Source organism: Micropterus dolomieu, linkage group LG02 (assembly GCF_021292245.1).
Source record: "Micropterus dolomieu isolate WLL.071019.BEF.003 ecotype Adirondacks linkage group LG02, ASM2129224v1, whole genome shotgun sequence".
Taxonomy (NCBI): Eukaryota; Metazoa; Chordata; class Actinopteri; order Centrarchiformes; family Centrarchidae; genus Micropterus; species Micropterus dolomieu.
Window position 1 is genome coordinate 27,670,066 of NC_060151.1, and position 26,504 is coordinate 27,696,569.

The 26,504-nt window shown below is 39.1% G+C and overlaps 1 protein-coding gene across 2 annotated transcripts in view; it reads left to right on the forward strand.

The window, feature by feature from the left end:
* Nucleotides 1-629: 629 nt before the first annotated feature.
* The window catches only part of LOC123961410 (RNA binding protein fox-1 homolog 3-like), a 496,038-nt gene continuing 470,163 nt past the window's right edge, over nt 630-26,504 (forward strand). For both annotated transcript variants that reach the window (XM_046036780.1, XM_046036789.1), the window contains exons 1-2: nt 630-763; nt 4,826-4,894. The gene's annotated coding sequence lies outside the window, so the exon portion shown is untranslated. The remainder of the gene's footprint in view (nt 764-4,825; nt 4,895-26,504) is intronic.

Genomic DNA, 26,504 nt, shown 5'->3' on the forward strand with positions numbered 1-26,504 from the left:
TAAGCTATTAACTTTCGAGTATGAGCAGGTATGTTTTTTGTGCTACATGTATTCTCCTTACACTTGACTCAGAGCCCAATATCCATTATCTTCTGGAATATAAATCCCCCAAAAGCTTGGGCGAGGTTGTTTAAAATCACTGAACACTGTTTTCAAAGTATAGAAAAGAGTCCTGTCACAGTTTGAATAAAATATATTTCATTTGTTGCACAGATTTTAAAGCAGTTTCTCGAGTTACTTGATCAACAAACATATGCCGTTAGTTTATGTTTTCATATACAAGAAAGCATTTACGTGTTTCTTATGTTGCTGAGTTGAGGTCACAGAGAGGTAAGCTGAGTAGGTTTAAGGACATTTCACAATTGAGCTTGAATTATTTCTCAAATGACAAGACAGATGTTTGATTTGGTGACTGTGATGATTGGAGCGTCCACACGTCAGAAGGCGTCAGCCAAAACATATGTGCTTGTTGTTTTTCTGCATTACAAAATAATCAATATACAGTAAATGTGAACTTCAAAAGGCTTATTTTAGGTGTGTTTTTCTGAAGGAGGAACCCCTCCATGACATTTATAAGACAAAGTGTGAAATGTAGAAGGGTCAGCAAGAATGTGATTTTTCACCAACAGGTGATCCTGTGATGGCGTCTTTCTTTCCACCAAAACGGTGAATGGAAGCAGACAGCCAGATCCTGAGAAGGTTGGTGTCTGACATTGCTGACGTGGCTTCTGCAGCTGCACAAGTGCACTGAAACATTCACCAGGTTAGAAAGTGACAGAGATCTAAAGTGATTTGACACTGTGCATCTGTAGTTTCAGTGGCATATGCCAACCAATACATGTATTACCACTGACTGTTGGTATGCTGCTGCTGTTCTGTTGGCAGTTACACTATATGGCCAAAATCACGTGGGCACATTACAGCCGTATGTCATTCCAAAACCATGGACATTAATCTGTTTAATCTATTAAAGCCTGCACTTTTCTCTGAAGTTTGGTGTTATTTTTTTTTACATAATTAATGAACATCAAATGTCTACAATGTTGAATATTAATAAATTAATCAACTAGTTGAAATTGGATCCCAATATAAAACTGAAATCACTTCAGAGCGTCACATCTCATCAGTTAAACTGCATCATCTCCATCAGAGGTGGATGTTTTTTAAAGGGCCGATAAACAATGAATTACAGTCATTTCCTTGTTTCTCCCATAATCCCCCTGATTATTCCTGTACCACAGAGTTAAGAGTGAAATCAGTCCAGGGACCTTTATCCCCCTCCCCCCATGCTCTGACATGCCCTCCCACCCCTGCCCTGTTTTGTTTCTCTGCTGATCATTTGTGAAACTGAAGTGTTGTCCCAGATGTTTCCTGAGGGAAGAAGATGGTCGTTGTTTCCTATGAGGTCACTTTGCTGGTGGCTTTATTCCCCTTTTCACTGCCTGTCCATCCTAATGGAGTGACCGGATCTTTACATTGACGCTGTTGCTGCGGTTGTATTTAAATCAAAACATTGTGTTTCAGGGGAGCCCAAGCTCCAACAAAGCAAACTTAAAGTTGTAGTTGAATTTGCAGTAACTGCACAAACAAAGAAGCATGAAGAGTTTGAAAGAACGTTAAAGGTGGGGGAACAAACACCAGAAAATGGAAAGTGAAGAACTCTCTCTCACGGATATCAGTGATACTGATGAAGAGAGTGTTTGGGCACGACAGACCAGTCATGAATGAATGGCAGCTATTCAATGAGCTTCATTTATTGAAAAGCTTAAAGATTGATTATATATTATCTGTTTAGAGATGAAGATCAATATTGGCACCTGTTGGCCCAAAATAAAAATGATGTGTGATGAAGACTAGGCCAAGTATTATAATGCACATGCAACACTTCCTTATGATAAATGGTTTTTTTTGTACGGCGAATACATAGTTATTCATATTTTATGGTATTCTACGCTGTAGTATTGAAACTGTTTATATAACATACACACTGACAAATCAGAGCTGTTATATTTTACAAACAGCTTGGTAGTTTTCTTTAAAAAAAATAGTAAAATGTACGTACAATTTGGACATTTTGGAGATTTTGTTTTAGGGTTGTCAGTCAGAGGCAGAGTATAAACAACTTGCTTTTCCAGGCAGCATTATGCTCATGGATGTATTGCTGTTTTTCTCAGATGAAGGTATTTCCTTCTTTAAATACAAGGCAGTACAAGGCACCGCAGGTACCAAGGTACCAGACTTTAACCATTTGACAGTTGAGACAGATCTTTGATGTTTTTACTCCCTCTGCTGGTGGATGTTGTACATTGGCTGTTGAGTATTAAAATCGTAAACTGCACTCTATGAAGGACTACATCAACAACAGCTTCTACGTTTCTTTTGCTGTATGAACATATCTTTACGCTTAAAATACCTGTGGAGTTTAGATAAAATTTAATTATTTTGTTAAATCTGGGATTTAAAGAATGACAATCACACTTCTAGCAATGATGGTGCGTTAACAGTTCACTTTTCTACAGTTGAGGACTTAACAATATATTGCATACACACTCAGCAATATTTAGTGTTAGATAAAGGTACATGCTGTTATTAAGAATGTGTCCTATCATATTTTCAAATTCAATTTGTAGGTCTGACTCATGGGTCAATATGCTATTTACAGTTACATTTATTCATTTTGTCCTAAGCAACATAAAAAAGGTACCGTTCAATCCATAGGACATCAAGGACAAGCCTTCAAAAATAAGTGCGTCAACAAAAGTTAATTTTCCACCTGACACAATTGCCACAAAGTGCATGAATTAATGCATAAGAACAGAGCTAATTACACTTTTTTGGAGCGAGAGAGATATAGATGTATTAAGGAGAGAAAGTCCACATTAGGTGAGCTGTGCTACTGAATCATTTACTATTAATTATATGCTATAATTAGAATGGAAAAACACGCTATCAAAAAGACATCCCAATATAATTAGGGAAACTAAAGAAAATGTCCGTACATAATAAAGGTGGATACAGCCAGCATCAACGGGGAAAACAGTCTGTTTCATACAATAGAACTAACAATTTTCAATCAGAAATGAGACAATTTACCTTTAATTATACTTTATATTGGATGATATAAATAAAGCCAGTTTGGGAATTACCTGCTACATTATTATCATCTAAAGCCATGTAATTCTACACACTATTGTATTCAGTGGTATTTGTTTTTGTTGAGGAAAAACCTTCAAAATAAAGTGAAAAATATAAGAAAATATTAAGTAAAATGGCTAACACAGATAATTCATTAGCATGTTTCTTGTTTAAGCTCAGTAGAAAGCTTAAGTCCCACATAGGAAAATGTTTTCAGACTCCTTATTTCTACCATTTGTTTTATTAGACAAAGTTTTCATTTTTAGAGAAATGCAATTACTAACACACCACGTGAGGCTCGCTGGAAGACATGTATAGCTCAGTTATGGAACCGGTTACTTAATATAGAAGAAAGCAGGCAGACGTGAAAGATAATTATATGGGATAAACAAATTATTGGCTCCTGGTCAGGAGACTTGTGCACATTGCTGAATAACTATGGGTTTGGTAAATATAAATAGCAAGAAGCAATGGGCTGAGGTTATTTAGAAACCAAACCAAAACTGTGTACATTTAGGATTGATAAATATAAAAATGTGACAAATTATGTTGTATATGATTTTATCTAAAGAGCATCTTCCCAGCTGAGATGTATTTTACCACCTCATGTTGAAACTGGACGATGTGTCAGTCTGGAAGAAGAAAATTGAGTTTGTTTAAGGAGCTGTAGAATTTTTTTTTTTTCTATTTTGTTTTTTATTGCCCTTTTAATGGGAACCGTGTACAGCAAAGTACAGCTCATCTGAAATGTTTTTTAAAATCTGTTATCTGAAAGAATATAGAAGTGCTTTAAAATGTGGTAATCCTTTTCCTTTTGCACGTTTTTTTGTGAGTCTGTGTATATGTATTACTGGAAGATGTACGTTTTGTGAAATAGAGTTTTGTAGGACATCTTGCATGACACAAATATAAAAACAAACCAATCTAACTAAGAGTAACATCATCATCAGCCGGCCTAATCTACGTTTTTCTGCAAACGGTGAGTTCGTTACCAATGTAACAATGCCAAAAAAACAAAGTTTCACTACAGTGGCCATGTCATGTGAACTGACTGATTCGATCTAAAATTGTGAAATCTAGTTTCAACAAAGTTAGTAGCAGCAGTGACAAAAATCAGACGCTTAGATTAATGCAACATTTTATCCCCTGGAATGTCTTGGGTGAATGATATTCAGTCCTGGAGTCTTTCCACTGCCAGTCTTTCACAAATGGAAGACAAATATATTTCTTGGCTGGCCGTTGTGTTTCAGAGTGAGGTTCTTTTGATTGGTAATATACAGGGCTAATTAGCTTAAGAAAGTGATATAGTTTTTCTGCTGGACTGCTGCTCCCCCTTAACGTCAGCTCAGATTTCCCAGGTGCCTCTCTGTCTGCCAGAGGTAACAAAATAATGGCTCTGCTTGGAAGCTTATTTTTCAACGTGTTTTTTTTGTGTGATTTTTAATAGATTACTATTAGAGATATTGGTGGACTCAAGGGAATCCTTGACCCTGCATAGGCTTTTATGTGTTTTCTTCTTTTTTTACACTCCACTGTGCTAATCAGCTATATTTTGGTGGAAGGCCGCCTGCTCCATTACGCATGCAGATTCACATGAAAGCTCAACGTGAGCCTTATTTTATAGAGAGGAAAAACTGGAGGTACCAATTTCAGTGCTTGAATTTCTTTCCTTTTTTGTTGTCCATCACAGAATGAAAGAAAATCCTGTTATTCCCTGTGATGTCTGATATTCCTGCTTCCAAACCACAAGTGTCATGGTGTAAGTACATCAGTTAACATCTCAAGTAATGGGGTACATTGGTCATGAATGAATGATAATCGTTCAAATCGAGGTAACCAGGCGAGTTGCATCTTCGAAGGCCTTCACGGTGTTGCGCTCTTTTGTACAAACACAAAATAGCTGGAAGTAGTTGTGCCAAGAATGGTGGGGGGGGGGGAGTGCTGGGACTGGACTCACGTACACCCACCTGGCTGCGTGAAGTGGTCGTACTCGTTGGATTGTCTGTTTTGGAAGAACTACAAAAATAGCCAGACACGGGCCCACAACTCAGACTTTTCTGCTTGGTCTTTATCTCAACATTTTGTCTCTTATGTGTAGTCAATCGAAATCTAACAGAATTTCCCAGAATTCAGCAAAAATCTCACTCGTAGTGCTGCATAATCTGTTTGTGGGGTATAAACATGTGCGTCAGTATTATGAGGAACTAAATAAAATATTGTCAAAGGTTAGACAAGTTTCCTGATTTAGATTAAGGAATATCTAATCAAAGGATGAACAAACATTAGAATATGACCAAGCATTAGGTGCCAAACTTCAAATTGTTCATTATCTGTGCATCCCTAATTATAGGCACATTCATATGAAGTGCATGTAACAGTTTGTGACAATCTGTTCTCCTTTCAAGTGTTTTTGACTAAATGAAAAAGGTAAACCTTTAGCTTTCCTTCACTCTGTAGTTTTCCATAATGAAAGTACTAACTGTACTGTTTATAGACATTGTTTTAGTAAGTTTCATAGACATTTTTGGCTCAGTTCTTCAGCGTTTTCAACTTCTACTACAAAACTTTCAACCTCTCTAGCACCATTGTTGCAACTAAAAAACAAGAGAAAAAATAACAGCTTGTCTGGAGATGGATTAAATGTAATAAAGTTATTTAAACAAGAGAAACACTTGGATTGATAATACCATTGATAACGTTCTGATGCCTGCCTAACATTTATCTCCAGGCTACGCATGTTACATAATGCAGCTTTCATTGCAGTCAACCAACTACAGCTGGATGTCAACATTACTAACTGTAGCACAGCTGTATTTTTCTCGCCAGTCTTCAACCGAGTAAATCAAACACTGAACATTTGGAGGTAATTCAACCTCAGTGAATGATAATTCATCAAACTGTACTAAGCTTAAGTGGTTATTCAGATGAGTGGTTTCCTATAAAAGAGGGAGTTGTCTTCAGGCGGTGTAATTTAGATATGATCTATGTGTGCATTTAGGAAACTACAAGAAGGCCATGCTTTTAAAAAAATACCCTCTTGCACTTAAACACGAGTATAGATCCTACTTTATATTAAACAAAGAACTATACTGCTTTCTGCATATCCAGCTGCCATTTATACCTCTGTCATCCTAATGCTGTAACATACAACAAACAAACCTCTAAGATTTGATATTTATCTGTATCTTTGAAACAGCTCTCCCATCCTCATTCCTGGCAGACAGACTTATATTGAACCTGGTTAATGAATGTCCTCTTATACAAACACACACAATTATCTCAGGCACCCACCTGGTATGACTGTCAGTATGAGGCTTTTATACTGTACATTTGGGATCATGGTGACTTTAAAGCCAACATGTGAGATACATATATATCGAGAGAGAGCGAGAGAGAGCGAGAGAGAGCAAGAAAGAGAGAGCGAGAGAGAGAGCAAGAGAGAGAGCGCGAGCGAGCTGGATAGCTCAGAGGTTAATGCCACTGACTGATGCAATCCCGGTGAGAGGGGTTATATGCAGAGACTGGGATATATGGATGCTTTGAAACCCATCATCAACACTGACAAAGAAACAACTCCTAGCTCAGTGTTCTAACATCTGCAAACGGCAGCTCCTATCACAACTAGAGACTGATGAGGTACAACAAATATGCTACGGCAAGGAGGAGCCAGGACGACAAGTCAGCGGGGAAATGTCATCATCATCACCACAGTCAGAGATTGTGACAACAAGCCGTTACGGTACAGAATAACTCAACATAAGGGCAACTCGCATAACTAAGCTGGACCCTGACCAAGATTGCCAAGTCTAAAGGCTTGTGCAGACTACACGATTTTCAGCGTCAGCCGATGGCCGTGCCGTTCACACTACACAACTTGCCGTCTTGTGACAGGAGTCTTGAAGCCGTTGTGGCGTTCACACAACGTGACTGATCGGTGACAGGGGGTCATACACTACACGAGCTGACAGCTACTGTGTCACCCGACGCTTGTCTCCAAACCACGTTTTGTTAAGAAAACACATGTGAAATGTGAAACGGGAAATTACGGGAACCTACACACGTTTGTTATTATAAAGTCTGTGTGAAAGAATGGATTAGCACACTCAGGTAGCAGAGATTGTCTGAGCTACAGAGAGAGCTGGAGTGGAGTAAAAAGTGTTTTGCGGTGGAAAAAGTAGCTGCCTGCTCCGCCAGCTGCCTGCTCTCGTTAGCTGGATGTGGATGTCGAGTCGGCCGACTCCACCAGATATTTGGCATGCTAGATATCTGGCAGATGTCGGCGATGTGTCAGAAATATGTCGGGGAGCCGTTTTGATGTGTCATTGAGTAGTTCACCCATAACGACTGGCGACCGCCGATCAACAGCTGATTTACCCCCGATCACAGCCTGATGGTCACTGAGCTCGCCGAGCGGCAAATCAAGTACCCTCTGAAAGATGTGAATGCAGTACTACATACTATCCCTACTAAAGCCATAACCGAGACCAATGAGGTGATATACGCCACAGCAACAGTGATTCTGGCTATAAGAAGAGAATCAGAAGCCAGGAGAATAAACCTACTGGCTGAAGAAACTAACTGCACTCCATGAACGCCTGGGAGCACAAACGAACCACCCAGAATCATCATAGCGGCTAAGATGAGTAGGCACATGGCTCAATACATGGACAGGGCCCAGAAGGGAATGGGTAGTAATACCAGGGGAGCCAAGCAGCAGCAACTGGTTGATAGAGCAGTGACTCGGGACTGCAAGACCAGGCAGACCAACCTGTGCACCGCCTGGATTGACTACAAGAAAGCCTACGACAAAATGTCACTTACATGGATACTGGAATGCTTGTAAATGTACAAGATCAACAGGACATTAATAGCCTTCATCAAGAACTCAATGGGGCTGTGGAAAACAAGTCTGGAAGCCAACTCGAAGCCAATTGCACAAGTCACCATCAAGTGTGGCATATACCAAGGTGATGCACTATCACCGCTGATGTTCTGCATAGGCCTGAACCCCTTCAGCCAGATCATCACAAAGACTGGCTACGGATACCGGTTCCGAGGTGGAACAATCATCAGTCACCTCCTCTACATGGATGACGTGAAGCTGTATGCCAGAAATGAGCGAGACATCGACACTGATCCACACTACCAGGATCTACAGCAACGACATTGGAATGTCGTTCGGACTGGACAAGTGTGGTCGCATGGTATCAAAAAGAGGGAAGATGATCAGAACAGAGGGGATTGAACTACCAGAAGGCCACATTGCAGATGATCAGGACAGCTACAAATACCTTGGGGTACCGCAGGCTAACGGAAACCATCAGGAGGCAGCAAGGAAGTCCGCCACAGCCAAATACCTACAGAGAGTAAGGCGGGTCCTGAAAAGTCAGCTGAATGGGGGGGAAAAACAAGATCAACACCGAGCCATCACCACATACTGCCATCAGAAACCCCGCTGGTATAATAGACTGGCCAAAGGAGGAGATAAAGGCTACTGACAAGAAAGCTCCTCACAATGCATGGTGGGTTTCACCCCAAATCCAGCACCCTGAGACTGTACACCAAGCGTAATGGTGGAGGCCGAGGGTTAGTGAGTGTCAAGACCTCTGTCCAGGATGAAACGACGAAGATCCAGGAGTACATAAGATGATGTCCCGAGGGTGAGAACAAGGAAGATGAAGAACCTTCATGGATAGACGAGCCGCTGCATGGCATGTACCACAGGCAAATAGAAAAAGTGGCTAATATCAAGAAATCCTACCAGTGGCTGGAAAAGGCTGGACTGAAGGACAGCACAGAAGCACTAATCATGGTGGCACAAGAACAGGCACTCAGTACAAGATCAATAGAGGCTGGGGTCTACCACACCAGGCAGGACCCCAGGTGCAGACTGTGCAAGGATGCCCCTGAGACAGTACAGCACATAAAAGTAGGGTGTAAGATGCAGGCAGGAAGTGTGTACATGGAACGCCATAACCAGGTAGCTAGCATAGTGTACAGGAACATCTGCCATGAGTATGGGCTGGAAGTCCCAACATCAAAATGGAAGACACCTCCTAAGATAGTTGAGAATGGCCGAGCTAAGATCCTGCGGGACTTCATCCAGAGATCCAGACCAACCAGACGTGTTGATCGACAAACAGCAGAAGAAGGCTGCAGTGACAGATGTGGCAATCCCAAGCGACGGCAACATCAAGAAGAAGGAACACGAGAAGCTTGAGAAATAATAAGGGGTGAAAGAAGAGCTAGAAAAGATGCGGAAAGTAAGAGCAACAGTGGTACCAGTGGTAATCAGAGCACTGGGAGCTTGTCTGTGCTAGTATGGATTTGATTGCATAACAGTAATGCTCATGGGCTGTGTTGCTGAGACTGCACGGTTAATGCCAGCTATTTGTTTTGCGCTGTTTTCTTTTCGTTCATTAAAAATAATTGTGTTTTCTACTGAGTATACCACAGACTGGCACCTCCTCTGAGTCGCAGCTCCTCTCTGGGCCAACATAAGCCCTGCATACCTAGGAGGGACTCCTTGTGTTTACCTCTCCCTGCCGGCACAGACTGACGGCAGACTGAGGGTCCTCTCCTTTTTCTTCTGTGGTTTCTGGCAGCCACTGCCAGATTCCACTATGTCTATCACTGCAATCAGCAGGCCAGACCTGCCGTCAGCCAAGCAGCTTGAAACAAAGCAGCATGAACGGCTGAACATAAAGTAGGTGAGGCGTTTCTTTTTGGATACTGAGGAATGATCTGTGCTTTCTCTCTGAGCTTTGTCAGTTTTCCGCTCTTTGTCACCAGAGGACAGTTCTTCTTGTCTTTCATGGTAAGCCAAAGTGCGACATGCTCCATTTCCTCCTCAGAAGAGGAACTTTCAGCAGCAAAATGTATCCTACAATGTGTTTTAACACCCAACACTTGCTTGAAAATGTGTATTTTCTTCATGATGTGTTGGTTCGCTAGGGTGTGTGTGATTGCCGATTTGGCTCCTGAGCTGATTCATCACTCTGACTAAATAAAAACTTCCAGGATCTCGCACCTCACATTATGTCATTACCCCTCCAGCAGATTATGTTTCTTTTGCTTAACCATACACATAAAACCAAAGTATGTGCTGATATGCGAAATGTGTTACTTAAATGGCAGAGGGTGTAAAGCATCCAGAAAATAAGGGTGTTGGTTAAAAATGCATGTAATGCAAAGACATGTTTACCAAGGAATGATAAATAGCATGATTTGTGTTGGCACCATTTAAGTGCTTTTTTTTTTGGAGCACAGTTTTGCCTTCAGTGATTATTTGGATTAGACTAAATCATACTAATACCCCTCAAGAAACAGCAGAGGAATAGACCTGCAGTAAAACAACGTGAAGTTCTTTGAAAAATGAAACAAACTTTCGACCCGTTCCTGGTGTTGAATTTCTTACGACAATCAGTTAAGCTGTTTCAAAGCCCTTTTTATATACAGTAAGATATTTAATGCCTCTGTGTACAACATTTGGGCAGTTTTCTGTTTGGAAGTGTGTGTGTGTGTGTGTGTGTGTGTGTGTGTGTGTGTGTGTATATGTGTGTGTGTGTGTGTATATGTATGTATATATATAAAAAGTCGTGTCAACTTAAAACGACCCATACATGCGCATCAATCTCATCCACACTTCCCGCAATTTTTGTTATGCTTTTCTGGCCCTGAAGTCCTCATTCTTAAGCCTGCCTACAGGTCTCAGACTGGCTCTGAATTTCTATCCAAAATAACATAAATGAGCATAAACCCAGAACCATCTGATTTGTTAAATCGCAATGATAAAAGTTAATGGAGAAAGAAGTGTTTAAATTCTGCTGTAAAGGTAGTCAAAGTTGAGATCCTCAGATTGTTTGTGTCAGAACTGTGTGGGCTAATAACCAAGTACCTCACAGAGGGTCCCTTTTATGATGGATTATCCATTTTGATTTTCTTTAAATTATTAGTCAGGCATACAATGAATTTTCAATCACAGCTCCATTTGGCCCCCATTAATCCATGGTCCTTAGCTCGTAATTACAGATACAGATGATAGATTAGATGATAAAAATATAAAAGCAGGATAATTGGAGTGTTACAGTCCGCATATTTATATGCTTTTACTGTTCCACATGTAATCATGTGATGGTAATATCATTTTTTGTAACTAATTTTCTTAAAATATCTTTTTCAGCCTGAGGTAGCCCTTCAATCTGTGGTTTGTTGCATGTTGCATTCAACACCATAATTATCAAATTAGCCAAGAATGACATTGTGCTACAGTACCTGTATACACCAGGGAAGAAAAAGTGTTTCATGAATTGTGTGTGATATGAATCTCTGTGTCTCCACTGCTATTTGGGTTTCAGTAACCCTGCACTTTCTATTGAGCAGTGAAATAGTTTTAAGAGAAATGTTTGTTATTTCACACCAAGCGCACGGAGCCAGCAGTAAACCCGTCTGTGAACTTAAGTGCTCTTCTATAAACTTCTCAACAGTGTATTCCCTAGTAAAAAAAAAATAAAAAAATGTTGTGTTGGTCAGACATGGATAGGGAGCATTTTGGGACCAATAAACCCAAAATACACAAATACCTCAAATGAGATGTCTCATTGTAGCCTGCAGACTGATTTACTGAATCCCAGAATCAAAGGCCAGTCACCCCCATACCGTCGCGTTTCACAAACAATGTGGGAGCTGGGGAAGGTCACACAATGGCTGTGACAATATTACTGTTATTATTATGATTCCGCTGTTGTTCACTCCGCACTATCAAGTCGCTGGTAATAGATATAATTCATGCTCTGCTGCAAAATATGTCGAAATCCCTTAATTTGGTTTTCGAAAACACAATGCAGTGGTTCAGCTGTAAAAAAAGTGAAATGTCAGAATTTCAACCTGAGGCTGCACATTTGCAATCTTCACCTGTTGGAAGACCACTGAGCTCACTTTGAGACTTGAGATGAAGCTCCCTTCTACCTTGCCTGAGCTGATCTTTCTATGCAGCAGCAGTAATGACTACACATCCTCTCGCTGCTTTCCGGTAATGCACTTAGATATGATTGAATCCTGCTCTTCGTCGGCTCTTCTCGGACGCGTGCCTGAGAAACTACCCCATTACAAACCCAGTTAACTGCAGTAATCCGGGATGTGGCGGGAGCACATCTTGCAGTATCATTAATGCCACTGCTCATTACGGCTTTGCCCTTGAATCCACACATACTGGCAGGAATTGAAAGTGTTTTAATGGCTGCAGCCATGGCAACAGAAATAGTGCCTCTTTGACTTTTTCCTGGAAAAATGAGTCTTGATCTACTACACTGCACACTTGCGTTTGGCATTAGTGACAGAGTGGAATCATATCTCCAAATATTTTTTTGAATTGATTTCACGTGGGCTCAGCAATGTACCGTAACCTTCTGCATCAACAAACAAAACAGAGTTAACAAAATGAATCCTGTGTACATAAATTATTCAATCTACCTCAATTTAATCCGGTTATTTTGTTAGCGTGTTTTTGGAATCAGGAGATAGGCAGAGGTCCAGACTCTCAGGGTTTCCTGAGCTTGGCACGTATAAGCTCTGCCGCCGTTAACTTTGTGTTTGTAATTAGTTTAATTCTACAGTTATTAAGCCGTCTCACAAATACTGGAAGGAATTCAAGCTGCAGACTGGATTCTCACAGAGCTTGCCATTTAGGCTTGTCTGGATGAGTCTGGTGCCATGGTTCTTATGCGGGGATGATTCCACATGATGTAGTTTGTTTTAGCTCTGCTGCAATAAACTGTCAGCGGCGCACACACACAGACACACACACAGACACACACACACACACACACAATCACTAGCAGGCTGAATTGTACAAATACCGTGAGAGGGAAACACTTCACCTTTTGAATACCAATCTTCACAAGAAGCATGGGATGATTTGATCTTAAATCTGAGCTTCAAAATTTAAATAGACTTTGGATAGAGACTACAGTCTAATAACATCAGCCTATTCCATGTTCACTGTTGCATGCTGTATCTTAGATCAAAAGCAGCCCTTTTATCTCCAACAGCATATTTCTTCACTCTATTAATTTTGAGTTACTGATAACTTTCTGGCTTTCAGACTAGATCATAATTATAATGTTATTCATTGCCTTCTTGCATTAGATATATACCAAGGGCTGCGGATCATTTGACATTTTTTGATACCAGTGCCAATAAGATGCCCGATGGTGATACCCTTCCCCTGTATGAGCCCTTTTTTTGTAATGCCCTTTTTATTTCACACAAGATACCAACGTTCTCAAATGTCAATCAACTGTCAACAACTTTTCATAAGTTATAGACTGAATTAAGTTCAGTCTAAATTTTTTTTTTTTGGTTCAGTACCCCGCCCTCTGATACCTTCATGTTAAAACCATTGTCCAAGATTATCAAACTTTAAACATGGACACGTGAAGATCATCTTCTGTCATGACGGGCTACGTTAAATCATGAAACATGTGCCATTTTAAAAAATGTATTTCCACAGCTGCCATTATGTGAACGTTGGAGTCAAACATTTTATATATTCATTATTAATGAATTTGTTTTTTAATTTTTCGTTGACTAACCAATTAATCGACTTCAATCCTCAGCTTGATTTGTTGTTCGACCAACAGTCCAAAACGTTCTGTTTACAATGATATAAAACAGAGAGAAGATTTGACATAAATTCATTGTTTCAGAAGGAAATGGAGACTTAATTCTGATTGTAAATGAGCCCAGTTGTTTTCTCAAAATCCTTTAAATGACCTGTCAATAATTGAAATAGGAATTCATTTAGTCATGTTCCAAAAACAGCGTCGGGGGGGGAAAAAAGGCGGTACTCCAGAGTTCAGATTCACCTCATGTGTTGATCTTTTGGGCTGACAAAAAATGTGTTTAGTGTTTTTTCTTTCTGTTCCATTTCCTTATGTTATTCTAACTAACATTTTTTTTTTGCCTCGATTACTATAATGACCTGTAATGTTTATTTTAAACAAGCATTGATCTGCTAGATAAGTATATCTTTGAAGTGACAGGACGTTCATCATTTCCTCAGAAGAATATAGGGCACTGATTATACGCGTTACCGTATAATCTGAACTCTTTAAGTGGTTTACCTGCCGCCTGCTCTGAACGCTGCTCTGTATTCGAAGTGGATTGAGAGGAGCAGCTTTGCCCTTTGTAGTCCCCGGAGAAGCTGGGGTGGACAGGGCTTTGTTTAGTCTAACCCCAGTGTGTTTCTCCTGCTCCTTAAGCCTTTGGAGACGCCAATCTCCAAGTGTCTGAATGACCGGCAGCACATCATTCATTGTCAGCTCCTCAGAGACCATACCTCAGCTTCATAATCAGTGCCACTGTTCAATCCTCTGCCATGGATAGACAGCACTGTCAATAGACTGTCACCTGGTTAAATTTATCAGAAGAGAGATTTTATATACTATATAATATAAAATGCCTCCTTTAATATTATAAATTATATTCTCAAAGGTATGTTATAATTTAAATCTAGCTCTAACTCTCGCTCTAATGTTTTAAATGTAGTTCCAATGGCACTTTCTTTGTGCAAAATATAGTGGCAAACGAAGTTTCTCATAGCGGATCCTCATAATCAATCATTAAACATGCAGTGTTTATTTCTAGAGCTGCCATATTGCACCTTTATGTTTAACTCAGTGGCGAAAGATGTATTTAGATCCTTGACCTAAGTAAATGTAGTTATACTACAATGGGAAAAGATATAATTTGACTCAAATACAAGTACAGACGCTTTCCTGATAGTGAGATGAAATTAGTTGCCAATGCTAGCTTTTGTTTGTATATTGTTCATCGGTCAGTATTGTCTTACACAAGTGAAATATTCACTGAAGGAGGGATGCATTTTAGAGTCATATTCATGCATTAAGCCTTTCAACTTCTTTGCTGGTCCTAGAGGCAGTTAAACCAACTATTTCCCATTGTAATACAGTTACAATTATTTAAGTGAAATCTGAAAGCACTTGTAACTACAGCTGCCTGATTGAGTTAAAAATTCAACATTTCTGTCTGAGTAAAAGTATAAAGTCTCATACACAACATACACAATAGTACATTTGTTTTACTTGCAATACAGTTTATTGATTTTACAAACATACAGGTACGAATCTACTGAAAAATGCATGTTATTTTTATCTTATCTGTTTGAGCAAAAAAGCAGCCGACCCTTGTATCTTTACAGATCTGTCATCAGTGACACGTTAAAATATGATTGTCTTTTATGCAGTTTACAGAGTCTCTGCCAGAGTCTTCACATAAATAAGATAGATAATCTCCTTTTTAAACTATATCACAAAAGAACTGGAACAAATCTAACATTTAGGGTTGTAAGTAACTTGATATTTAAAGATTGACATTCAGAGGACTAAAACTCTGTCAGATATACTGAATGTATTTTCTAAAAATACTTTCTGATAAAGTATAATACAGTAAGCGCAGACTTTACTGTGCCATGTTAAGGAAGTAGAAGTCGTATCAGGCTCTCCGCCAAGCAGAATCAGAAAAACAATAAAAACAACCTGGCCACAGTCTCAGCTTTCACCGTCAGAGCACTTCCCTGTCTGTCCTCACCTGATCAGCCTGTTTGTTGCAGCGGAGAATGGGTTACAAGATTAAATAAATCACATGTGGAGAAGTACAGCATGTGGATCTGCTGTCTGTCAAGTTATGACTGTCGTAACTTTGATCTACATTGCTGCCATTCACCTGCAACCTCTGCAGAGGCCCAAAGATTGAGTGCCATTGTTAATTTAAAACTAAAAATCTATACGGAAAAGAATGGATATTTGCACAAAGCCGTGCACATATTACCTTTTTCAAACATTCAACATCAGGCCATCAGCAGTGATCTGAAAGCTGCTGTAAAAGAAAAAAGATGTAAAAGATTTCAGGACAGATATGCTGGTGTTTTAATGCCTTAGTTGACAACATATCATTTTATTTGCTGTTCTGAAAATGATTTACATAAACAGCAGCAGTGCTCTCTGAGGCATCTGGGTGGTCTGAGTTGGTCTTCTTTCTTTGTGGGAGAGTCTCAATTGACTGTCTCTGGACCACTCAGGTAATCTGAGTGACTCCTAATTAATTGTTACAGGATGGCAAATTGCAGTCCCCCCCCCCCTCATCTTTACTTGCAGACCTCAGCCGGCGTCGGACTGACATTGAAAGAAGGGAAAAAATACAAATTTGTAACTGTGAGTCACTCTCAGGGTCAGGTACCGGGCCTCTGTCTCTGAGCCACTATTTTCATACTTCAGTGTCTGGGAAGCCGAATAGGAGCAATAAATGTTCATAGACGCTATGATGGATTTTCACGGCACAGTTCGGTCAGTGCAGCTGGACGGAGCAGAGCGATGTAGGGCTGAATATAAAAACAGATGGAGCTGATGATGGTGGATTGATGTCATATTTATCATAAAGACGCATCATCGTTCCAGTCAATTTAACCCCTCCAGTTCGTCAGTTTACACGGACTGACTGGAGAACATTAAAGTTGCATCAACCTATTGTGAAGGGAATTTCTGGAGGAATTCAGTCCAAAATGTAGTCAAATTTTGACTAAAAGAGATTTTTCCAGATTGACAGGAAAATTAGCCTTTATTGTTTGGCCATCAGTCATTTCTTACCATAAATAGCTGATGCAATTTGATTAAATATCACATGTATACACCATATCCTAAATGATTATTCATGCCAGCCCACAAGTTATACATTTACTGAAACATTTATTTTACTCTACTGAGCCTTTATTTTGTTTGTTTTGTCTTTTCTTACAGCTATTAATAAAATAGTGTTGCATCTCAGTTATAAAACAGTGCTGCAACTATAGTGGGCAATATTGTGTTTTTGTAGGATTTCAGTGTCAATCACTTTGTTTGGGTATTAAACTGACAATATTAGACAAAATTGTTGATTTGATTTTCCAGAAAATTCACTATATCATGGTAAATACTGATTTCACAATGTGAAATTACAGATGCTAAGAGAGAGGGTTTTATCTGTATCACCCAGTGATATCCTTTTGAGTGTTGTAATTCCATCCAGAAGTCATACATTCATTGAAACTTCCACATGGTTTTGAATATGCCCTTTTCACTTGGTATGCACATTCTTTTCTCATTTTTTTAATTTATTTTTTTAAAGGTAGTACATTTTTGGCAATAAAATCCCTCAGTAGAAGTTACATAATTTAACCCTTTCAAAGACAGTGAGGAATGTATTGACTGAATCAATAAAATAACTTTAACCAGGAAACTCTCAGAGGGTCTCAAATTAGTTTTAAAGGTACAATAACACATTGTACATGCTTATATGTGTAGCCAAGAATCAAAATTAAACAGATTTTTAAATGCCCTCGTCTTTGCCTTCATATGGGCATTTAAGCACAGCTTCTGTTTTTCTTTAATAAAGCACCAGCTTGGGTCACAGAGTCGGCAGGGATCAACCATCCTGGTTGCTGAGACGAGTTAAAGATCTTAAGTAGGGTGTCTATGCTCTGCACCCACTGGGCTTAAACATATATCACACTGGCAGTAGGCTGTTTGCTTTCAACCCCCTCCCTCCCTGGCCTCAGCTGGGCATGCCACTGATCCCTTCTTCGTCTCTATCTCACAGTGAATCCCTTCTACTCAGGGGCACAACGTTGAGTTTTCACAGTCAAACAGCACCCATGCTGGCTGAGAATTTCTTTGATCCCCAAACAGCTTGTATCTGACGGAGCTACTGAACAACCTCCCTCTGCCAGGTTAATGGCGTGTGCTTAACTTAAAACTAACAAAATGAAACGAATAATCAACAGTTTAAAATGGGCAAATATTTGTTTTGCTACTACAATAGCAGACAATAGCACAATTTGATGAGAGTCCAGTTCATTAAAGTTTTTTATTGTAGTTGTAAATACCAGGTGTCAGGTAGGTCTTCCTGGGAAAAATACTCTGAACTGAGTTGTGATAATCAACAAGAAATGAGCACTGCCTACAGATACTAGAAAGAAATAAAAAGAAATGATCAAGTTGGAAACAGAATTTAACAATACAGCTTCAAAATCAGTAATAATGCTTTACTTTTAGTCCCCCTATTTAGTATTCATAAGCAGTATATTTACATGACACTATAATGTAGTTCTACATGGCTAAGGTCATTTAAAGAATCTGTATGTGACATTTACTGCCACTAAATGTCGCTCCAGCATCTCAGACCCAAACAGCCCACCAGATCCTCACAGATCATCGTAAAATACACATATTTTAAACTATACATAAACAAAATAAAACTCATCAAAACCATCTTTGTTCGTCTTTTCACTGTTCCAGCAATCACCAACTCTGCTTTGGTCTGCTGCAAAGTAAATCTTTGGGGACAAATGTGTCAAAGTTCATTAACTAAAGGTGCTTGTTTTTGCCTCTGACAGGCTCAGTTTGTTGTTCTGAAAACATTATAGAAAGGACCTACAGGGATGGACCTTTTTTGTTAAAGAGTAAGATCCTTTTTGTTTAGCCAGAAGCAGCCTCGTGTATGAGAAAAGAACCAGCCGTTATATCGCTGTCCTCAAAGCCAACAGCTTTACAGTGATTCACATGCACTAACATGCATGGTGCACACACGCGCAGCCAGATTGCCTACTAAAACAAAGAACAGCGCCGCACGTAACACACAGGGAGCGTGATGTCATTCTCTGCGCAGGACACCATTACTAATGATTTTCGATCAGGGCTGGACGATATGGCCAAAAATGTTATCACGATAAAAAATTTCATATCTTTCGATATCGATAATTATCACGATAAGAATCAAATTTTTATTTCTTTTGAGTTTAAAGGCTGATTTTTGCTACTGAGGGAAAGTTGATGGTTAATTGTGGTTTAAACTCGTCTTTATGGTCAACACTTGATGCCAAACAGTGGATCACTTCACAAATCTGAGGTAGAACACTCAAAACAATTATGATGAACACATATGCTTGCATGAGTAAAATTAAGTAAAAGCTTTTTTCAGTTCTTTTTTTCTCAACAAAATAACCGTCTTAATAAAAAATTAAGTCCTAATTCGTTTATGATTCAAGTGATTAAAATCAAATATTTATTGAATATTTATTGAACATTTATTGTTATTGAAAAAAATTATATTACGATAATTATTGCTATTGTTTTATTGTCCAGCCCTATTTTCGATGTTAAGATATAGTGGTTTGTTGCTATATTAATGCTCACAATCTCATATACAGAACCTTTAAGTTTGTATGAATGTACAGTATTTTTCAGCAATAATATCTTATCCCATGAGGACAGATTTAATTTCTTTTTTACGTTTTACTATATTACCATGTATTACCTTGATATACGGCAGCCCACAGGAGGACCCACTTATACCTGCTTAAAACTACATTATAATGGGTTCTTAACCATATTTTAATTGTTTATATACTGCTTATAAATGCTAAATAAGGGGACTTAAAGTGTTTCCAGAAATGGTTTGTCTGTAGTCAGACCTCCAGAGTTCACACTGCAGGGGATTAGATGGTAAAAATATGCAGTGATTCTCAAGGAGGGCTGGTATGGGTGTGAAGACTGTGAACTGTCCTGCTGACCCCTGTGACTCCTTTGATCACTGGACCTTGGTGACAGTGCACCATTCCATGCCAAATTGCCATGTCACAACATGGCAGACCATCTATCAATCTAGATTTTCCCCAAAGAAACATTTATCTGCAGCCGATCAGAAATGCTACAAGAAGGCAATGACGGCATAGCACAGAGAACAACTCTGACTTATTTTCTGTGCTTTAATCTAGTGCTGAAACAATCACTCCGTTAATTGATTAGTTCATTGACAAATTGAGTTAGGCCATTTGTAAAGTTGAAGAAAACCAGAGATTAAATTATTCCAACATCTCATTTTAAGATTTGCTGTTTTTCTCTGTTTATAGAACTGTAAATTTAATATCTTGGGTTTGGACCGTTGGTTGGACAGAACAAGCAATTTGAAGTCGTCACCTTGGGTTCTTGGGGAATTGTGATGGACAACTTTATCTATTTTTGGACATCTGATAGACCAAACATTTAATGCTCAATGAAAAAAAACAACTATCCAACTATCCGTTTCAGTGCTAATTTTTAATCCTTAAACATGGCAGAAGATTTGAATATTAAATTTTGGAGTAATGATGGAGAGTAGCTGCAAACACCTTTTACTTTCTCTAGATATGAGTAAAGATAAAGCTGCTCACTGCATGAGCGTGCTCACTGCTTTATTTGCTTATCTTCTCCTGTATGTGCAATAAATCTTATTTAATTTAAAATAAGACACTAAATATAATTCATTTTGTGGTGATTCTTATACTTTCAGTGCATATGGATTTTTTTTATATAGCACAGAGAAGAACTGATAAATCTCATTAATGAAACCCTATGAATGCTAAATAATGTGCGGTGCATTTTTGTCGTTTGTCGAACACGCTTTTTAGCAAAGTCATAGTGCTTCTGGTCCCTGATCTTACAATCACATTTGCAAAATGTTTGACATTTTAATGTTTTCACATTAAGAACAAAATGCTGATGTTAAATTCCAAGCCTCCTGAAAACGGATGCTAGAGTAACAAATATCAAATAATGTAATAATGCGAAATTCAAAATTAGATTCAGTTTAATTTACCAGACCAAACATTTTTTGTCCTCTGTGCTCACAAATAGGACAGACAGATATACAGTTCGACAATAAATTTAACAACAACAAACAAGACAGACTAGATGTAATCAGGTTCTTGGTTAAATGTTTGTCTGTTTATGTGTCCATGTAATGAAAACATTAGCAAATCTTGTTTGTTGGAAGCATATTGTGAAGGCAAACAACTCTTCTGTCCTGTTATTTCTTATCATCTGCTGTGTGTCCATATGCCTTTCCTTTTATTTCTGTCTGGGGTACATCAGATTCAAACATGCATCTGTTCTGTTCTGTATGCATCTGGGCACTGTCCAATAGAAGTCAGTTTTGCAGCCACATCAGGGCCAAAATACACGAATGAAACTGGTGTCCGCTGTGGTGCTCCAGAGGTGCCATGTTGGGTGTCTTTACATTTCATTCTGCGTGAGAAAAATGCTTAAAAAAACAAACAGCGCACAGCCTGAAGCAGTGGAAAATGCCTTTCTTTCTGTGTTTATGTGATGGTCTAATTTAAACTAAAACAGATCTCATTGGTACAAATTGCCTGCTAATTTACTTGTGTGCAACACAGATGTTCTATTTCATAGTCCAATAAATTTGCCCACAAGAATCCCTTGAAAAAAATCAGGGTAACACTTTACTTTAAGTCCCCCTATTTAGCATTTATAAGCAGTTTGATTCATGGTCCAAGACACACTGTAATGTTGTATGCAGAGCTGCAATGATTAATCAGTTATTTGTCCACTATTAGATTATTTGCCAACTATTTTGATAATCAGAGTAATTTCATAAGAAAGAAAAATCTAACTTTCCAGCTTAAGTGTGAATATCTTCTGGTTTCTTTACTCTTCTATTACAGTAAAGCGAATATCTGTGGGTTGTGGACAAAACCAAAACATTTGAGGACATCATCTTGGACTTTGGGAGCTACTAATCAACATTGTTCACAATTTTGTAATCGATTAATCAAGAAAATAATCAACTATTAAAACATGTTAGTTACAGCCTTAGTTGTATGCAATTATAAGGACATTTGTGTTATAATTGTAAATTAATGTACAGTTTTGTCATAATTAAATTGAATGAAGACATATGAAGACATATTTAACATTATTACACTTCATACGTTTATACACCAGCTTCCACTTATGTATCCATAGGAAGAGTTACAGTTAATTAACAGTGTAATAAACTCTTCATTAAATCTCTTTATACGGCTTATAAATGCTAAATAAGGGGACAAAGTTAAGTAGGTAGGTTTATTGTCACAATACAACAAGCTGTTGAGTGAAAATGAGTTTTGTAACTCCCTTCTGTTACATAGCAGACAATATACATTAATAAAGAATCAATTATGAAAAATGGTAACAGAAATAAACTGGAGCAGTGCTGAGGGTGAATTAGAGTTTAAGAGTCTGATAGCTTGGGGGGGAAAGTGTCTCATAAATCAGATTAAATTCCACTTTGAATAGTTAATTTGTTTCTTGAACATGCAGCACGTACAGATGAATGTACAATTAGGTAACTTCTTCATGCTCTTGCAGGCTATCCAGGAATTCTGAGATTAGGCAGGGGGTATAAATCAAACTTAATCAGCCACCTGAGCAGGTATGATATCTCACTAGTATTTTTATGTTTGACAAAAATAAGATGAAGTAGAACAACCAACACATATTCAGTGTTTGACTGCAGGGCCCTTGGGAAGAATGTGTCTCCCACTAAAGCGTCACCTCTTAAAGAAAGCATATAACGTTACATACAAACATGTCATTTGTGGGACACTGGGGTGGAAATGTCTCCCTGGGGAGCAATCAGACTGACTCCAGCTTTTTAAAAAGTCTCCTCTCTCTGCCACTCCTCATTTTTCAGTCTCCTGGAATTAGTCGAAATCCTAGCTTGTAGTATTTGCCTTACCCACACAGCTCGGTTACATTGATTAGAAATCAATTAACATTTTCCTGTTTTGAAAGTTGCTTTGTAATTCAACTCCACTGGAGATAAATCAGAGCTTGCAACATTTTCTGCACAGCAGAAACTCTACAATGCTTTCTCTGTTTTGCTCTGAAGTTTAAGAACAGGAAATATAGAAATATTTACAATGTATATTTGTCGTAAACGTAGTTCAATACATAACTGTATCGTCCCACAAGAGGAAATAATTTTTCCATACATTCAATAAAAACACAATTAAGTGCAAATACTTTATAAACACACTACAACTTACGGTAAGGAGTATGTTGAATTAAGTGAATTAAATGCATTTATTGCTTCTGAAATTTATTTTGATTTGAACCTAATTTCTGCAGACTCATATCTCCTGACCAAAAGAACATTTTTAAAGCCTCACCGGATGAAGTTCGTGTTGTTCTCTCTTTCTTGTTGCTTATTTATTATGAAGACCAAAACTACCAATTGTTGCTGACTTCTGTACCCTGTCTGTGGCACTCAGCACCAGGATTTCTTTCTGCTGAAGACATTTCTTTTAAAAACGTCTCACAAAGTCTAATTTTTAATAAGGCTCAGTATGTTGCTAGCCACTGTCATTTTTAACAAATGTTTACCAAACACAAGTAAATAGTGCATTTGTTGGGGACTACTTTAAGTGGTGGTTCTAATCATAGAGTGGAGGAAATGTATCTACAGCCTACTAAGGTATGTAGAAGCAAAGCAAACTTTATATGTTAGCTTTGTTTTGTTCTAGAGAACAGATTTTCCTTTGATTTCTGTTCTGCAAACTGGTTCTCATTAGCCATCAACCACCATCCCGGCTGGACTGCTTTTTATCTCTATAAATAAGTAAAATTTATTTTTAGTATGTTTTTTCAAAACAAAACTTAAAAGTGTTCCACATTAAAACAGTTATGCTCAAAACATCAAATAGGCAGCATAGTAATAGGCATAAGAACAGCTAGATTGAACCGAAACAAGAAAAGGCTTAAAACTAAAGTGCAAAGTCATCAGTTAAGATAAGGGAGGGGATGCATCTTGGGTTTTGAATTTGTCAATTGAATTGTATTATCTGAAGAGGAAACTATTCCAAAGATTAGGCGCAAATACTTTAAACGCACCATCTCTCTTCATTCTAAGCTGGGCTCTGAGAATATCCAGCAGGCACTGGTTTGATGATCTGAGAGACTTTAGGTTAGGTTTGGTAAGGTATAGGTTTGACACAGCAATTTTGGAAATGTACTCGGGGTCTTCAGGATGCAGACCAAAGCCCCTCGGTCCAGACTGTTAACTCCAGCAACAAACAGGACATCTGCTCAGTGGGACTGAGGGTGGCTGTATAAGGTTGAACCCTAACATTTACACACTTGGCACTGGCAACAAAGCAGCCATTCCTCTGGCAACCACCGCCGGTCATTAAGCATAATTTGTCTGGTATCCCTGTGTTGAAAATGCACAAAGGAGTGTGAGTAAAGCCAGTGTGAGGTTGTCTTCTGGGCTGTCATGTGGAGAGATGGTGGGGGCCTCATGCTGGGTGGCGGTAGTGGTGGTGGTGATGGGGGGGGCATACAGCGACAGAGAGGCTGGCTGGGAGAGCTCCCACAGGACTGCTTGGGGACAGCAGCAACCCGAGAGGCACCCCCCCCCCCCTTCCCCTCCAAATCCCACCTACAACCACTGCACCACTCCCTCCCTGCAGCCATGTGTCTGATGGTTAAAACAAAAACCCTTGTGGCCAGCCAGACTCCAGTCAGAATCTCCCCTACTGGATTTACGTTTGTTTCTCAGTTCCCACCACCCTCAACTACACCCTCCCCTCTGTCTCCTTGGGTGCTCCATCCTCCATCAGCCAGGCACCTTCTCCTCTTCCAGACTTTATTCCTCTGTCAGGCCTCCTCTGCTCTTTTAAACAGCTTCTGACACTGTCATTTTGTATAAACGTTTGCAGCAGAAGTGCACCACAAACCACAAGTCAAAGCACTTTGGAGACCATGAATTTTACCTGAGATTTTGGACACTGTCAGCAAAATATGCCACCAATTAACAAGCGGCTACAGCCGCGTTTATCTCCCGTGATGCACCACATCATCAGAGCTGATAGAAGTACAGAAGTAGCTGAGTTTTGCAGAGACAATGTTGCACATAAAGTGTGTTATTAAGTTGAAAAAGGTGTCAATGACAGTTGACGCTTTTTAATGCGTTCAAGCTGCAATTGTCTGCACCTAGGGTTAAGTGCATCAGCCATAATGTGGAATAATCTATTTAACAACAAAGATTATGTGTGAAATTGGGTTTTATTCCTAGTAGTTTGCAACAAACCCTCACACCTAAATGTGAAAATAACTTGTCACTGCCTTACAAAAGCCAGTATGGTTATGGGGTTGTTAAGTTAAGGATACTACAGCTGCATGGCTAGGATGGGCAAAGATACGGTCATGGGCTGAAAAAACCCCGGTGTTGATTGTAGGTAGGAGACAAGACACCAACTCCAGTCTCAATAAACCAATAAAAATGTTGTCTGAGTCTTCTTTCTCTTTCACTTGGTACAACCTCCATCATCCAGTGACAGACAAGGCTTTTCCAGCACTCTCACCCATTGCATGCAGGGATGGGCTCCAGCCTGCCGTGACCCCGAACAGGATAAGCAAGTGTAGAAAGTAACTGCATGAAGGGACCAGCATCAGGGTAGAGTTATCTGTCACCACTGACTCTTTATGATTTTCTGTGTCAGTGGAGCTGAACACACGGTGCAGGTGTCCACATTAATATAGCTCTGTTTCTGTTGTCAGACTGCATGAGTGTAACTTCTGTTTTGATTGTGGGTCAAAAAACGGTAGCTGTTAAATAAGGCTAACAGATATTCCTTAGCCACTGCGTTGACACCCACGATGAAATCACTTTCTTACATTTTTGCCATGTCTACATGGGAACATGACACTAAAGTTTTCAAATGCGTCCCCTGTGACGAGCATACTCCTGAAGCTCAGTTATAGAGATGGAAAAGGACGACTTAGTGTGGCTGGAAGCCCCAAATGAAAGTTGGAGGCTGACTGCTGAGCAAAATATGGAATATGGTAATTCTGATACTGTAATTTTTCCCGAATTATCCAGGATGGAGTACAAAGTACTTTAACTATTGAAATCCATGACTGAAGTCACACAATTGCAGATAGCTGTAAACGCAAGTGTTATTCTACAAATAAAAAGAGAAAAAGGCTGACCTCACTGCTTTCAAGTCTGCAGCACAACGTTCTTACAAAGTAGGGGTCTGTGGCTCTGTGGATGTGTTTGAGAAACTCCTGATGTAAACCAGCAGAGCTCCTTGTGAATAACAGGACACAGAAACTTTACTGACTTAGTGTCACGTTTTATGATGAAAGGGAAAAAGAGAGAGGGGAAAAAAAATGATTCTGCCTGCCAGAAATGGTATGAAATCCTGTCTGTCTCCACGACTATTTGAGTTCACAGCAACAACACTGTTAGATGTTGAACCAACACGAGAGGCTGACTGAGGTGTGAATTGGAGGAGGTGTGAAAAGCTTATAGAGCCAATAAAGTGATTATAGGTTCCTTCCTATCAAGACGCATAGAACTGCCTGACGGTTAAATTCAACAGCAGCTCATAGTCAAACAAACATGTTGATTCTGTTGTCACAGAGGCTCAAACACTGTCTGTGAATTATGGCCTTTTTAATTAAATTTATCATTTATTGATTTTGTTATAC